Here is a 14,646-nt window from a genome sequence, read left to right as displayed (position 1 = left end):
ACGCCTTTCCTCATTGGACAGCATCTTCTCTATTAACTGAGCAGAATCTCACAAATGAGTATTTTTCCCTTAAACAAGCTACTAGGCAATTTTGTATTGTCTTTGCTGTCCAGCTACCCAAACATGTGTTTGAAATTATTGTTTCATTCCTCTGGGATAGGACAAATTGTTCACTGTAGATTAGATACTTAAAACGCATTTGTTTTACCTGAGTCACATCTTTATGGAAACTTTCCCAGGACTGAATTTGCAGGAATCCATGACTGGCATTTATCATAGTTATTAAGCATAATGAAATCCAAACCAATATGAGTTCATCTACTATGTCAGTCTCAAGGGCTCGGTTTCATATTCTGAAGTTTCAGGTTGTGAGTAGTCCTTTTAGTAGAGATCCAGTTACTATCAGTTAGATTCCAGTTGAGGGAAGTCGGTTTAGTCTATTTAAAAGCCACGTTAAGTCCAATAGCTCTGTTTCTGCCTTGTTTAAAACATAATCTCTACAAAACTTTTTACTTGAAAGCTTTAAAGATTTTATGTTCAAGAAAAGAAAATGGGCAAGGCTATATTTAATAAGACACTGACATTCCAAACATATTATTAAAGACTTTATACTTCATTATTTAGGCATAATCCTATAAAGGAATGGAAACACAAAGATCTGAGCTAGGTCAATATTAGATATACTCCAATGCAGAATTTCACAACAGTGGCAATACTGACAGTTGGGGTCAGATAATTCCTAGTTTTGAGGGCCTGTTCTCTGCAAGCTGAGAGCATTTTGAAGATGGGGCTGAAAAGTTAGAAGTTAAAAAGAAGAAAATCCATACCTTTTCTTTTTTCCTATCACAGCATCGAAGATGGACTGGATAAAAAAAAATTGAAGGTAATTCCCATATTACAATATTAAACAGAATTTCCGTGAAAAAATCTTACAACAGACTCAGAAAATGAAGATCCAAATTTCAACATCTAAGTTGGAATAATTTGTGATTTACTTATCAAAGAGTTAGCAGTACAAAACCTGTTCAATGTGGTGATAGTTAAGAATATGATGAATACAATAACAGATAACATTTCCAAATTGTTACTATATGCCAGCCACTAACTCAAAACATTCTACTGTCAGTACCACTAACTCTTCTCATTCTCAACATTGTGAGTTGCAAAAAGGCAACAAATTCTACCCATCCTTGAATATACTTCTTTATAATATGAATTTCCACTTCTTCTATTGGGGATGGAATCTATCTCTGGCTTCAATCTAGGCTTAATCACAGGATTTTCCTTAGTCAAAGGATAGAGCAATCAGAATGCAAATCAGAGCCTGAAAGTGGTCTTGCTCTCTTTTACTATCCTGATATCATCAGGTGAAAAGGCCCAGCCTAGCACGTTGGATACAAGGTAAACTGCCATTGCCACAGATGCTATCTAGCCATGTGGCAGACATGAGGACTGGGGACCCCTAGACCACTGACTTCCCAATAACCATCCATGTAAATAAAACCATCCCAACCCATCTATCCCAGCCAAGCTTCTCCAGATCAGAAGAACCTCCTAGCCAGTTCAGTGTTGAGAGAAACAATAAATGGTTACTGTATTAAGACATTGGATTTGTGGTAATTATACAGAAGAGGCTGACAAATAAACCTCACTACAATCCTATAATATGGATACCAACATTATCACTATTTTAGGGGAAAGTTGAGACATTTATAGATTAAGTAACCTGCCCATGGTTATAGAGCTAACAAATGATGGAGACCAAGATTTGATCCTAGGCTCCAGACTGATGGTTGGTGGGTTTAGCTGAAAGAATCTATGTAGTGTTTTCTCAGTTAAAGAAACTATGATTTCGGGGCTGGTGCTGTGGCGCAGCAGGTTAACGCCCTGGCCTGAATCCCATATGGGCGCCAGTTCGATACCCAGCTGCTCCACTTCCGATCCAGCTCTCTGCTTTGGCCTGGGAAAGCAGTAGAAGATGGCTCAAGTCCTTGGGCCCCTGCACCTGCGTGGGAGACCCGGAAAAAGCTCCTGGCTCCTGGCTTCGAATCAGTGCAGCTCTGGCCATTGCAGCCAATTGGGGAGTGAACCATTGAATGGAAGACCTCTCTCTTTCTCTCTGCCTTTACTCTCTCTGTGTAACTCTGCCTTTCAAATAAATAAATAAATCTTTAAAAAATAAAGGGGGGGGGGCCAGCACCGTGGCTCACTTGGTTAATCCTCTGCCTGTGGCACCGGCATCCCATATGGGCACTGGGTTCTTGTCCTGGTTGCTCCTCTTCCAGTCCAGCTCTCTGCTATAGCCCAGGAGGGCAGTGGAGGATGGCCCAAGTGTTTGGGCCCCTGTAACCACATGGGAGACCAGGAAGAAGCACCTGGCTCCTGGCTTCGGATCTGCGCAGCACCAGCCATAGTGGCCATTTGGGGAGTGAACCAACGAAGGAAGACCTTTCTCTCTTTCTCTCTCTCTCACTGTCTATAACTCTACCTGTCAAACAAATTTAAAAAAGAAAGAAAAGAAAAGACCAACACTAAATTTTAAAAGAAAAAAGAAACTATGATTTCACTATTACTTTCTAAAGAAAATAGAGGTGGGAAAGACATATAAGAATAAGAAATCCTGCGGTGGTAGGAGGGAATAGTTCACCAGGTTTGTCACCAAAAAATACATAAGTTAAAGAAGAGAATGACAACTGGATTGTGGTGATTGCCAAAGACAGAAACTCACAGCCCATCAGTCAACCATAAGACTCAGTAGTCTGCAGGGGCTTCTAGGTGGTCCTCCTGCCTGTTCATGGAACTTTTATCATGTATGATATTACAGTGTGGCATGGATGTATTTATTACATACCTCCATGAAATGTTATCAGAATGCCTCCTAGTTCATCATATTTACTCTTTCTTTCTTATTTGGTGGTGGCAAGTGAGAGGGATTTATTACCATGCCATAGTCCCCAGGCCCAAAATGTTTGAGACCCACTGCAACCAAGCATAAGCAAAAGTTATCCCCTCAAAAACCCAACATGCTGGAACAGGAAGCAAGAAGGTCCATGATAATTAAAAAGATAGCAGTGGGAATGTCATAAAGCACAGGCACCACATAGAATGCAGAATTATATTGTAAAGGTAAAAAGGAGCAAATTTTGATTTATGGAGCTGTAATTCCATTGAGGGTTTCTGGTGACTCCAGCTTCACACTTGTGGTTATAGTATTCCCAGAACCCCTCAATGGAGTGATTTCCTGAAACGCACAGCTGCCTCTTATTTATTTTATTAACTTTACATAAAAACCATGGGAGCACAGCTTTTACGGTATTTGACCATGATTGGCCTTGTCTTTTCAAGTTTAGGATGGAAGGGGGGAAAAACATAAAACACAATGAGAGCAGCATTTAAAAACTAGAACTTTCAAAGTAGAAACACTTTTTGCTTGAGGTTATAATTTAGCAATGAAATTTCCTTAGACTAATATATGATAATTGATTATATTTCAAAACAGATCAAAATCCAGATTTTATACCATGAAGGACAGTCGTGCAATATGCCAGCACCCAATCAAACAGAAAGAGATATCACTGAACTTCTTGGTTATAGCCTTCTTGTTAGTAAGAATTAAGGCAATTAATTTGTTATACAGGATCCAATGCTGTGGAAGAGTAGGTTAAGTCTCTGGTTGCAGCGCCAGCATCCCATATGGGTGCTGGTTCTAGACCCAGCTGCTCTTCTTCCAATCCAGATCTCTGCTATGGCCTGGAAAAGCAGTAGAGGATGGCCCAAGTGCGTTGACCCCTGCACCCATGTGGGAGACATGGAAGAAGCTCCTGGCTCCCTGCTTTGGATAGGCTCAGCTCCAGCCATTGTGGCCATTTGGGGAATAAAGCAGTAGATGGAAACCTCTCTCTGTCTGTAATTCTGCCTCTCAAATAAATAAATACATAATTTTAAAATTTTTGTTATAGAATCTATTATGGGTCATTCTTGATTTCTTTTCAAATTTGTAGGTGACAATTACAAAGATCCTTGTAGGGGCCAGCATTGTGGCATAGCAGGTAAAAGCCACCGCCTGCAATGCTACCATCCTATATGGACCCTGTTTTCTGTCCCAGCTGCTCCACTTCAGATCCAGTGCCCTGCTAATGGCCTGGGAAAATCAGTGGAAGATAGTCCAAGTACCTGGATTTCTGTCACCCATGTAGGAGGCCCAGATAAAGCCCCTGGCTCCTTGCTTTGACCTGGCCCAACCCTGGCCATTGCAGTCACCTAGGAAATGAACCAACAGATGGAAGAGCCTCTCTCTCTCTTTCCTCCCTCTCTCTTTCTCTCTCTCTTCTTTTTCTCTCTCTGTCTCTGTAGCTCTGACTTTCAAATAAACAAATAAATATTTAAGATATATATAGATATATATTTAAGATATAAGATATATATTTATATATTTAAGATATTAAGATACATATTTAAAAGATATATAGATAGATAGATATAGATATATCAGGGCTGACACCGTGGCATAGCAGGTAAAGCCGCTGCCTGCAGTGCCAACATCCCATATGGGTGTCAGTTCGAGTCCCTGCTGCTCCGCTTCCAATCCAACTTTCTGCTATGGCCTGGGAAAGCAGTAGAAGATGACCCAAGTCCTTGGGCCCCTGCAGCCACATGGGAGACCTGGAGGGAGCTCCTGGCTCCTGGCTTTGGATCAGCACAGCTCCAGCCATTGCAGCCAACTGGGGAGTGAACCAGCGGATAGAAGGCTTTCTCTCTCTCTCTCTCTCTCTCTCTCTCTCTCTCTGTCTCTGTCTCTCCTCTCTATGTGTAACTCTGACTTTCAAATAAATAATAAAATAAATTTTTTGAAAAAAGATATATACATAAATAAAGGATCCTTTGAGGTAATCACAATTATTTGAAAACATCATTGCAAAGACCATTATCTTTTTTTTTTTTTTTGACAGGTAGAGTGGACAGTGAGAGAGAGACAGAGAGAAAGGTCTTCCTTTTTTCCGTTGGTTCACCCCTCAATGGCCGCTGCGGCCTGCGTGCTGAGGCGATCCGAAGCCAGGAGCCAGGTGCTTCTCCTGGTCTCCCATGCGGGTGCAGAGCCCAAGCACCTGGGCCATCCTCCACTGCCTTCCTGGGCCACAGCAGAGAGCTGGACTGGAAGAGGAGCAACTGGGACAGAATCCAGCGCCCCAACCAGGACTAGAACCCAGGCTGCCGGCACTGCAGGCGGAGGATTAGCCTAGTGGACTGTGGCGCCGGCCCAAACCATTATCTTTAAAGTATCAACTATCAGAGTCTGGTTCCATTTTCTAGAACTAGAACAGGACACAAGAATGAAAAAAAATCAGTTCATTAAGAAGAAAAATATGAGTTAAGAATACATAACTCCTCACTAAATTAATACTTTATATAGTTTTGAGAGAAATGTGCATATAAATTCCTAAAGGAACTCTTTCAGATGAGTGTTTTAGCTATTCAGTATAATTATAAAATTTCAAATGCAAATAAGCCACAATATAGTGTTAATAGTAAGGCATTTTCTTACTCAAACAAACAAGGATATGATCTGAAATTCCAACATATGGAGTTTATAGCACTTCAATTATGTCAACATTTATTAGTTAAATAGAAATCACAAATCTTCTTTAAGGAAGTGAGCCCAGATGCCTGCAATTAATATTTCTCAGCCCCATGGAAGATACTATAACTTAATTCCCAATGTCTTTACTTTCAAGGGCTAAAAACTCACAAATTATGTCATTAGAAACAGCAATGGCTAACCAGAGGTTTGTTGTAATGTATTTTCGTTAGCTGAAACTAATTGGAGCCAAATGAGTAGAACGAAGTTGTAAGGGCACGTAGAGAAATTCTGGGTCTTTAGGAAAGGAAATAAATGAGGGTAATCAGCACTGTAAACAGAATACACTGTGCTAAATTAATAGAAATAGAATGGCAGTCAGCTGCAAAGTGCTGCAGATCACAATGGGCTGTGCAGGACAGCAGATGCGTGTAACACTGCACAAACACAAATAGCAGGCCAGCCTGAGCCAGATCAAATAACAAGGAAGCAGGAACCAGGAGCTCAAACGGGGGTTTTTACAAATTTTTCTGGTGCAGTTTCACAGAGTATGGTCTGATCTAGATCGTCAACTCATGTGTGTTATGTGATAGGAGACAGGCTGCACAGAAATTCCCTTTTCAAAGACTAAGCATGGAGCTGAGTAAGATAAAGCCATCACTTAGTCGTCGACAACCATATTAACAATTATTTTCACCCACATACACCTATATAAGACACATAAGAATTATTTAACCTTGTACTTAATAAATATAACAAATTCTGTTCTAAAATATCACAATTGCTGAGAAGAATTTCTTGGTACACTGATATTCAGCGCTTAAGGGGTAAAGCTTGTAGCTTGATTTTTGTTATTTTGTTAGCATGACAACTTCAGGAAGATTCTCCTTATAACAGACATTTTTGATGAGTTCCCTTTCAAAATGAAGTAACATTGAACTCATGATTTGAAACTATTTTGAGCTACATTGGTCACACTGATTTAGAACTTTTTCTTCTACTTAATATTCTGATACAGAGATGACAATATGCGTGTATTAGGCATGTATGCTTTCCAACAGACATAGAAATAGAACAATAGAATTTCAAACAAGTTCATATTGTAGTCGTAAAAAGTCATTGTGTAGTGAGAATCGTGGAGTCAACCCCAACTCTGTGAATTCTTATGTTGCTTTGGTTGAAGGTCACCCTCTCTGGTCTCAGTTTACTCCCTTTAACAGAAGGGACTGGTTTGAATAACCCCTAAGGATTTTCCAACTCTCAGAATATGTGTAAATTGATGACCAAATTGTATAAAGCCACTAAGAAGTCAGCCAGAATGGCCCTTTTTTTATTGTGATCTTTGTAGCTAACAATATTTCTGAGGCTTCTGAAGTTCTAATCCTGAGTCATTACAGGATGTCTTCCAGGAGCCATAGAGCAAACCAAATTAAATGCAATTGCTGTCGATAAAAAGACAAATACAGACAAGCACACATAAGAAAACATACACCAGCCACAATAGTAAATCTCAAATATCATCATTCCTTAAATTTTAGTGGGCAGAAGAGAAGAAGAGGAGGGTACAGGAGTGATGGAGGAGATGGAAGAGTAAAGACGATCCAGATGGTATGGCTGATAAAGCTATGAATTGTACTGGGACAGATACAGATACAGGTACCATACATAAGATATAAATGCCACAGGATGATACAGATACAACATACATTCTCATTTTCTGAACTTGATTTGACATTTTAAACATATTTATTTTTTATAAATACTAAGTGATAAAATATTTTTCAGGGGGAACAGTGTGGCCAAAGACCTGTAGAGCAACATGTACAAGTTTTACTGTGATTACTGCGATACCTACCTCACCGTGACTCTCCATCTGTGAGAAACACACTGCAGTGGTAGGAAACACAAAGAGAATGTGAAAGAATACTATTGGAAATGGATGGCAGAGCAGGCTCAGAGCTTGATTGACAAGATGACAGCTGTATTTCAACCAGGAAAGTTACCTTCTATTCCATTCTCTGCCCCTCCTCCTGCAGGGGCAATGATCCCACACTCTCCCCACCCAGTCTTCTGTGTCCTCCTCACTCTAGTAGGATGCCAGCACCCCATATCGGAGGCCCTCCCATGATTCTGATGATGGGCCCTCCTCCTCCTGAGATGATGCCTGTGGGACCAGCTCCTGGAATGAGGCCACCCATGGGAGGCCATATGCCAATGTTGCTGGGGTCCCCAGTGATGAGACCTCGGTCCACCCCATGATGGTGACCACTCAGCCAGGGATGACTCGGCCAGACAGCTAAGGGTAGAGGGGAGGCCTCTTCCTAGCAGTTCTGTATCACCTGTTCCGCTTCACCGGGAGTTCACCGTGCTGCGACTCTGAGTGTCTAACAGCATCACAAAGACTGGCTCCCCCTTCCTATCAAAGAGAGAGTAGTCCTGGAGGGAAGAAGTGGGATTTTTTTAAAGTGTAGTTTTCATTTGTCTTGTGAAATATGAAAATAAAAATTGACAATTCTGTTAGCTTAAAAAAAAGGTTCTCTTTTTTCCCCCTCTGTGTTATTTCTATATTATAAAGAAATCAAATCTTCCAGTTGTATTTCTCCAACTCATTCTGTTTTCAGAGTGTCCTCTGTGTATGAGATTCTTTGCCCTGAGCTATAGAGTGAGTCCCTTGGTCACCCTGCCTTTATTTATAAAGGTCTCCTATGCAGGACTTTGGTAAACCTAACAGTTGTAGAGCTTTTATTGGTTCAAACAGTAAACAGTGCAGTAATTTTTCACATAAAAGAGATATTTTTCAAAAGCAACATGATTGAACATTGCTAAACATATATATGCTATAGACAGTATATTGTATAAAATATGCATGTATGTCAATTTTTAAAACTTCCCAATTAATATCTACAACTAAACTTTATATACATTCATCATTTTTAGGTTAAATTCTAGCCCCCCAAAAATAATATGGGAATGTTATGCACAATTTTATGACTTCTAACAACAATTGATAACTCAAGCATGAATTAATTATGGGCCTGAAACACTTTCAGGATAAAGTTATGTCATTCTAGTCAAAAGGAAGAGGGAAATGAGGGAGTTTCTTGTCCTCTCTTCACCTTATGGATATGAGGCTAGAGTGCTGTCTCATGAAGATAGGTCCAGATTGGCCCTGCTGAGCTGTGAGAATTCAGGTGAAGTGTGCTGATAAAAAGCAACAGCTGCTGGCCCATCTAACCTATGACCATTGGGAAGAGATTGGACAAGAGGAACAGAGATCAGTTTTCAATCTTACTTGTACAAGGTCTCCGTTTTCTCCAAAGAAGGAAAGTCACAAGGATTCTGCAGGAAGGAAGACCGTCCTTCCAGTAAATTCTTAAAAGGAAGCTACCCCCTTGGTTTTTCACTTTCAGTTGTCCTGTCCCAACTGGAAAATGAATTGCTTATCAAATTCAGCTCCTGAGTTTAATGTGTCATTTTTAGAGGCTTCCGTGACTTTCAAAGTAGTATACTCATCATTATTTCTATGAATTTTAAAAATTAAAAAAAAAAAACCTGGTGTTAAATTGGAAATGGCATAGAAAATTAATTAATTTTTTAAAAAATATTATGTAGGATCTCTGCCTTTAATGTGCTGTACACTCTTATTTAATGCTATAACTAGTACTCCAACAGTATTTTTTTTTTCACTTTGTGTTGCTATATGGGGGCAAACTGTTGAAATCGTTACCTAATATATACTAAACTGATCTTTTGTATATAAAGAGAATTGAAAATGAATCATGATGTGATTGGAAGGGGAGAGGGAGCGGGAAAGGGGAGGGTTGTGGGTGGGAGGGAAGTTTTGGGAGGGGGAAGCCATTGTAACCCATAAGCTGTACTTTGGAAATTTATATTCATTAAATAAAAGTTTAATAAAAAAATTAAATATCGAGCCATTTTCTGATCAGAAGGTCATCAGATACCCTTTCCCTGTGGAACAGGGAGTATAAACGTGGAGGACACTATTGGCCTCATGTGGCAGGTTGAGGGTTTTCAGTTTCTGAGATTCACAACCCCAGGGAGAGGGGCTGCTTCCTCTCACATCCTACTAGATTTCCAGGGCCTCCCCTTCATTTTCTTAGACCAACAGGTGTCCTTTTGCATTGTAGGAAGGGAGCACTGAAGGTGGAAATTAAGAGGAAGTTTGGTCTTTTCTCCTGCTCTCCACAGTTTACCTAAATCCTGAACGCTATTTCTTTTGAGGCAAACACCAGTGTCTAATGTGAAAAGACTTGGAGCCTTCCTTTCCTGTGAGCAAGGTGGTGGTGAGGTTTTGGTAGCCAGACTGGAAGTAGCTCTGCGGAAATCTCGTCTTCACTATCAGTCTTCACTAAATGGATAAGAGTTTCAGGCCTCTTCACACAGGCTGCTGGATCTGTCTGGGAAAGGATCAAGGATGCCTGTTTCCCTAAAGAATAGGAGCAGTGTTTGAAAGGAGTGCAGAGTGAGTTACTTTGTGAGGAAGAGAAAAAAAAAAGTACTGGTTCGTGGACAAGATCCTAGCATTGAGAGACAATAGACAAATAATCAGATGTGTTATCCTAGGCAGAGGAGACAGCTGAGGAGGTGGACTGGATGAGATAAGATGGGCTGAATTATTTTAAGATCTTTGCTTTTCACAGAGGATTATGATCGCTGGCTGCAACAAGGAGAGACTATGATACTCAGCGTTCTGGAAGCATTTCAGTGGGAAGCTCAGAATGGCCATTGTCAGCCAGGGAAATTACCGTGATCACACATCTCAAACAAGGAGCCATGTGGCCATGCAAGGACAGTTTGATGAACTGGTCGTACCTCTGGAGGCCCCGTGGCAGATTTCTTCTCTGTAGCCATCCTCACTGTAGAAAGATTTTGTTTTAATGAAGGCTGAAGATTGAACATACTTGTTATACAACACAGGCAATGGGACCCAACAGACTTTAGAGCACAGTGTTTCTCTTTCTATTGTCTTGAATGTGTTCAGCATTCATTCTTTTTTCTTTTAAAAAAATGTATCCCTAATATTGGCATTATCTTTTTTAAAAAATTTAATTTTTATTTATTTGAAAGGCAGAGTTACAGAGAGAGAGAGGGAGAGATAGAGAATCTTCCATCCTCTGGTTTGTGAGAAAGGACTAGCACATAAGAGGTGTTTCATACACCAAAAAAAAACCTTATGGGGCTTTTGTTGTCAGCATTATTTGTCTGTTTTTGCCACAGCAACTAATACAAATTGAACATAATCCCAATGAAAGACTAAAATGAAACAAAAAATTCTGATGCAATGTTTGACCTGAGGACCTTATTAAATATATGTGACAGTGAAAGAAAACTAAAGATTATCTGGGTTATAACAGCGAATTTCCTAAGCAAGATAGCTAAAATAAACTTCAAAAGAGTAGCACTGGCATCACTATGTAACTGCTTTACCAAAAAACCAGAACAATGATGGCATTAAACAAGTGAATATCACATGTTGTTGTTAGGGTACTTTGTGCTGCAGGTAAATGAAACCCCAAGTACATGAGAAGTCTGGAGTAACCAGGTATACCAAGGCTGGTTACTTCAAGAACACAGTGATATCAGCAAAAACCCAGGTTTTGGGGTAAGCGTTTAGCACAGCAGTTGGGCTGCCACCTGGGATGCCTGCATCTCATACCTGAATGCCTACATTCAAATCCTGGCTCCATTCCTAACTCCAGCTTCCTGCTAATGCATATGGTAGAATGCAGCAGATAAAGGCTCAAATACTGAGATCCCTGTAACCTATGGGTGAAACCCAACTCCTGGCTTCAGCCCAGCTCTGGCTGCGTTGCTGGCATTTGGGCAGTGAACCAGCAGAGTTCTCTCTCCATCTTTCACAAAAATAAGATAAATAAACAAAAATTTAACAATAACAAATGCAGGTTCTTTCCACCTCTTTTCTTCCCAGTGGCCAAAATACTTTCAGAATTCCGGGGATTGCCTGCATTAACATTCAGAAGAAAGAAAAAGCAGTGTTTACTCACTCATTGCTTTTTATGACTGATGAAGCCATTTCCCAGAAACCTCCTTTAGCAGTCTGGATCTAATCAGGAGACAGAAGTCGCACCATAGGTGAAATACAATAACTTTACTTTAAGAATTATTAACAATAATAAAAGTCACGATGAGATAGGATAAACTTAGAGAAGCACTCAGTCCTTATTGGAGAAGGTGTGGTTCTGCTACTGGATGGCAGGGAAACTGGCAAGGTTAGCCCTCCCTATACTGAGCTGCTGGTCCCAGGCAGCCCCACTCACATTCCCATCCCCACCGATTGTGGCCCACTGCAGCGCGAGGTTTTCAGAGTGTGTGGGCTGGTGGAGGGAGGTTCGCAGAGGAACCTACTCTCAGTGAGGATTTCCACCCCTTCCTCGGCTGCTGAGTCCCAGGCACCTGCATGCAGGCCGGCCAGGTCACCCTTAGGCCAAGCCTACAAGAGAGATAGCATTCTGGGCTTTTGCGACTTAAGCATTTTCCAGCCTTGTCTTCACAGCCCCACACACAGCCAGGCTGACCCTCAACTCGGGCTGCTGTAGCAAGAAGCCCCTTTCTCCTGCAGTGTCTCTCCAGCGCCCTCTACCGAGAAAGCTTGACAAAACGCTCACTTTGAAGGGGAAATGGTTAAAGGGAATTTATCAGTGAGCTTACAAAGCATATGCAAAGGTGCCTTCAGAGCTGATAATAAATTAAAAGCGGGCATACCCCCCCTCCCCAGCGATGGCTTTCCCTCATAGCTCATTGGCCCTAACTGCATGACATGCGCACGCCTAAACCAATAACTGTAACTGGATGGAATTAATCATTGTAACTGGCTTAGATGAATCAAGACTTATCCCCTAGGGCTGAAAAGGAGCTCGCTTTCCGGAGTACATGGCTCACAAGGCCAATCGGGCTCTGTCCACAGGAAGACAGCCTGGAAACTTACAAGGGTAGATAATCAACAGTGTGTGCCAATGCCTTCTGTCTGAATGGCTTAGGACACTCTCAAAACATGAACGCAGAAACCTGGAGACCATTTTCTCTTAAAAAAGGAGGGGGAGGGGGTAGTGCCTGAGATGTAGCAAACATAGCAATGGTATCAGAAAACAGAATATACCAGAGAGCAGGATTTTGCAAAATTTAAGTAATGGAGCTTAGTCAGAAGACCCTATGTAAGCTTTTCATGATGTGGAAATTCTTGTCTGGAAACTGAAGAATTCTTGTAAAAATGAGAGAAAATGATAGCCCTTACTTGCTATGAAAATAATAAGAAGAACATTTTAAGGAGCATCAATAAAAAATGCCCCTTGTCCTCACTTGTAAAAGTCTCCAGGAACTATTTGGCCACCTAACCAACATCACCTAGCCCGGTGACATAATCTAACCTGTGTTACTTCCTGACCTCCCATGTTCTGTTGCTCCTCCCTTCCCCCTACCGCTGTAGCACACACACCTGCAGGTCTGTCTACAGTGGCCTCACCTTCCTCTAAATAACTCTGCTTCCTCTGTCTGATAAATTCACATGTGACTACCTACACACTCATAGCAATACCTTCTCCACTCAGTAGTTCCATTGAATATATTTGTATTTGACGACATTACTTAGTGAACAGAGTTTTCTTACCTATACAAACAAATGTGTAGAACCAAGGCTGTTTTCTCTATGCAGATCTTTTTTTAAAAAATCTTTTATTTCATTTACTATCACTTTCCCAGGGATAAAGTCAAACTTACATAAAAATTTTCAGTTGCTTTTCCTGCTGAAGAATGATCGCCTGCCAACTCAATCAGTAGTCACCTCTAACACATAATGCTTCTCCTGATGGGAATAATCCATTTAGAGAAAGTTACAAGAATTCACCACCGAGAGTCATATTTCTGGGTAACACTTAACAAAGCTTTGGTAGCAGTCCAGTGTCATTTCCTTGAAGGCTGATGTGGGATAATGTTGCCGAGGAATATTTGAAAGCTGCCACGACCTTCCTGAAGAACAGAACAGCACCTATATTTCTCGGATTATGCCTACTCTGGAAGGAAAAGAGGTTGTATTTGTCATGACTTTGGATTTGAATATTGAGTAGGCAGATGTGAGACTTTAGAACTTAACAATTAAGTTGTGAGTCTTGGCGTGGTGGGTTAAGCTGCGAGGTGGGTTAAGTTAGGAGGCTGGCATCCCATATCAGAGTGCTGGTTTGAGTCCCAGCTGCTCTGCTTCTAATCCATCTTCCTGCTAATATGCCTGGGCTGTACCTGATGGCCCAAGTACCTGGGTCCTTGCTATCCATGTGGGAGACCCAGTTGGAGATGCTGGCTCTTAGCTTCAGCCTGGCCCACAACTGGTTGTTGCAGCCTTTTGGGGAGTCAACCAATAGATGGAAGATCTGTGTGTGTGTGTGTGTGTCCCTCTCTCTGTGTTGCTCTGCCTTTCAAATAAAATAAATAAATCTTTTTAAAAATTGAGTTTTATTTGGGTATAAGACTTAGCATTGGGGCCAGCGCCGTGGCTCACTTGGTTAATTCTCCGCCTGTGGCGCCAGCATCCCATATGGGCACCAGGTTCTATCCTGGTTGCTCCTCTTCCAGTCCAGCTCTCTGCTGTGGCCGGGGAGGGCAGTGGAGGATGATCCAAGTGCTTGGGCCCCTGCACCCGCATGGGAGACCAGGAGGAAGCAACTGGCTCCTTGCTTCAGATCGGCGCAGCACCAGCTGTAGCAGCCATTTGGGGAGTGAACCAAAGGAAGGAAGGCCTTTCTCTCTCTCTCTCTCTCTCTCTCTCTCTCTCTCACTGTCTATAACTCTACCTGTCAAATAAATTTTTTAAAAAAAATTAGCATTTGGCTCTTCCTATAGCAGAGCCAAAATGTGTAGGAAACTCAAAGTAAATGGCCTCAGATATTTAAATTTGGTGTAGATATGAAATCTTTAACACATCCTGAAACTGATTCAGATTCAGTGTACCAATTATTGCTGCACTAAAGAGAGTAAGGATCAGATCAAGTGGAGATATGGAAAAAAGGAAGCTTCTTTCTGTTTATGCCTCTGAGTAACCA

The 14,646-nt window shown here is 41.3% G+C and overlaps 1 pseudogene; it reads left to right on the top strand.

Annotated features, from left to right (window-relative positions):
* The first annotated feature begins 7,394 nt into the window (after positions 1 to 7,394).
* Positions 7,395 to 7,875, top strand: LOC133750798 (U1 small nuclear ribonucleoprotein C-like; annotated as a pseudogene).
* Positions 7,876 to 14,646: the final 6,771 nt, after the last annotated feature.

Source organism: Lepus europaeus, chromosome 2 (assembly GCF_033115175.1).
Source record: "Lepus europaeus isolate LE1 chromosome 2, mLepTim1.pri, whole genome shotgun sequence".
NCBI classification, from domain to species: domain Eukaryota; kingdom Metazoa; phylum Chordata; class Mammalia; order Lagomorpha; family Leporidae; genus Lepus; species Lepus europaeus.
Note: the sequence above shows the minus strand (reverse complement) of the source record. Positions and strands in the feature narration are given on the sequence as shown.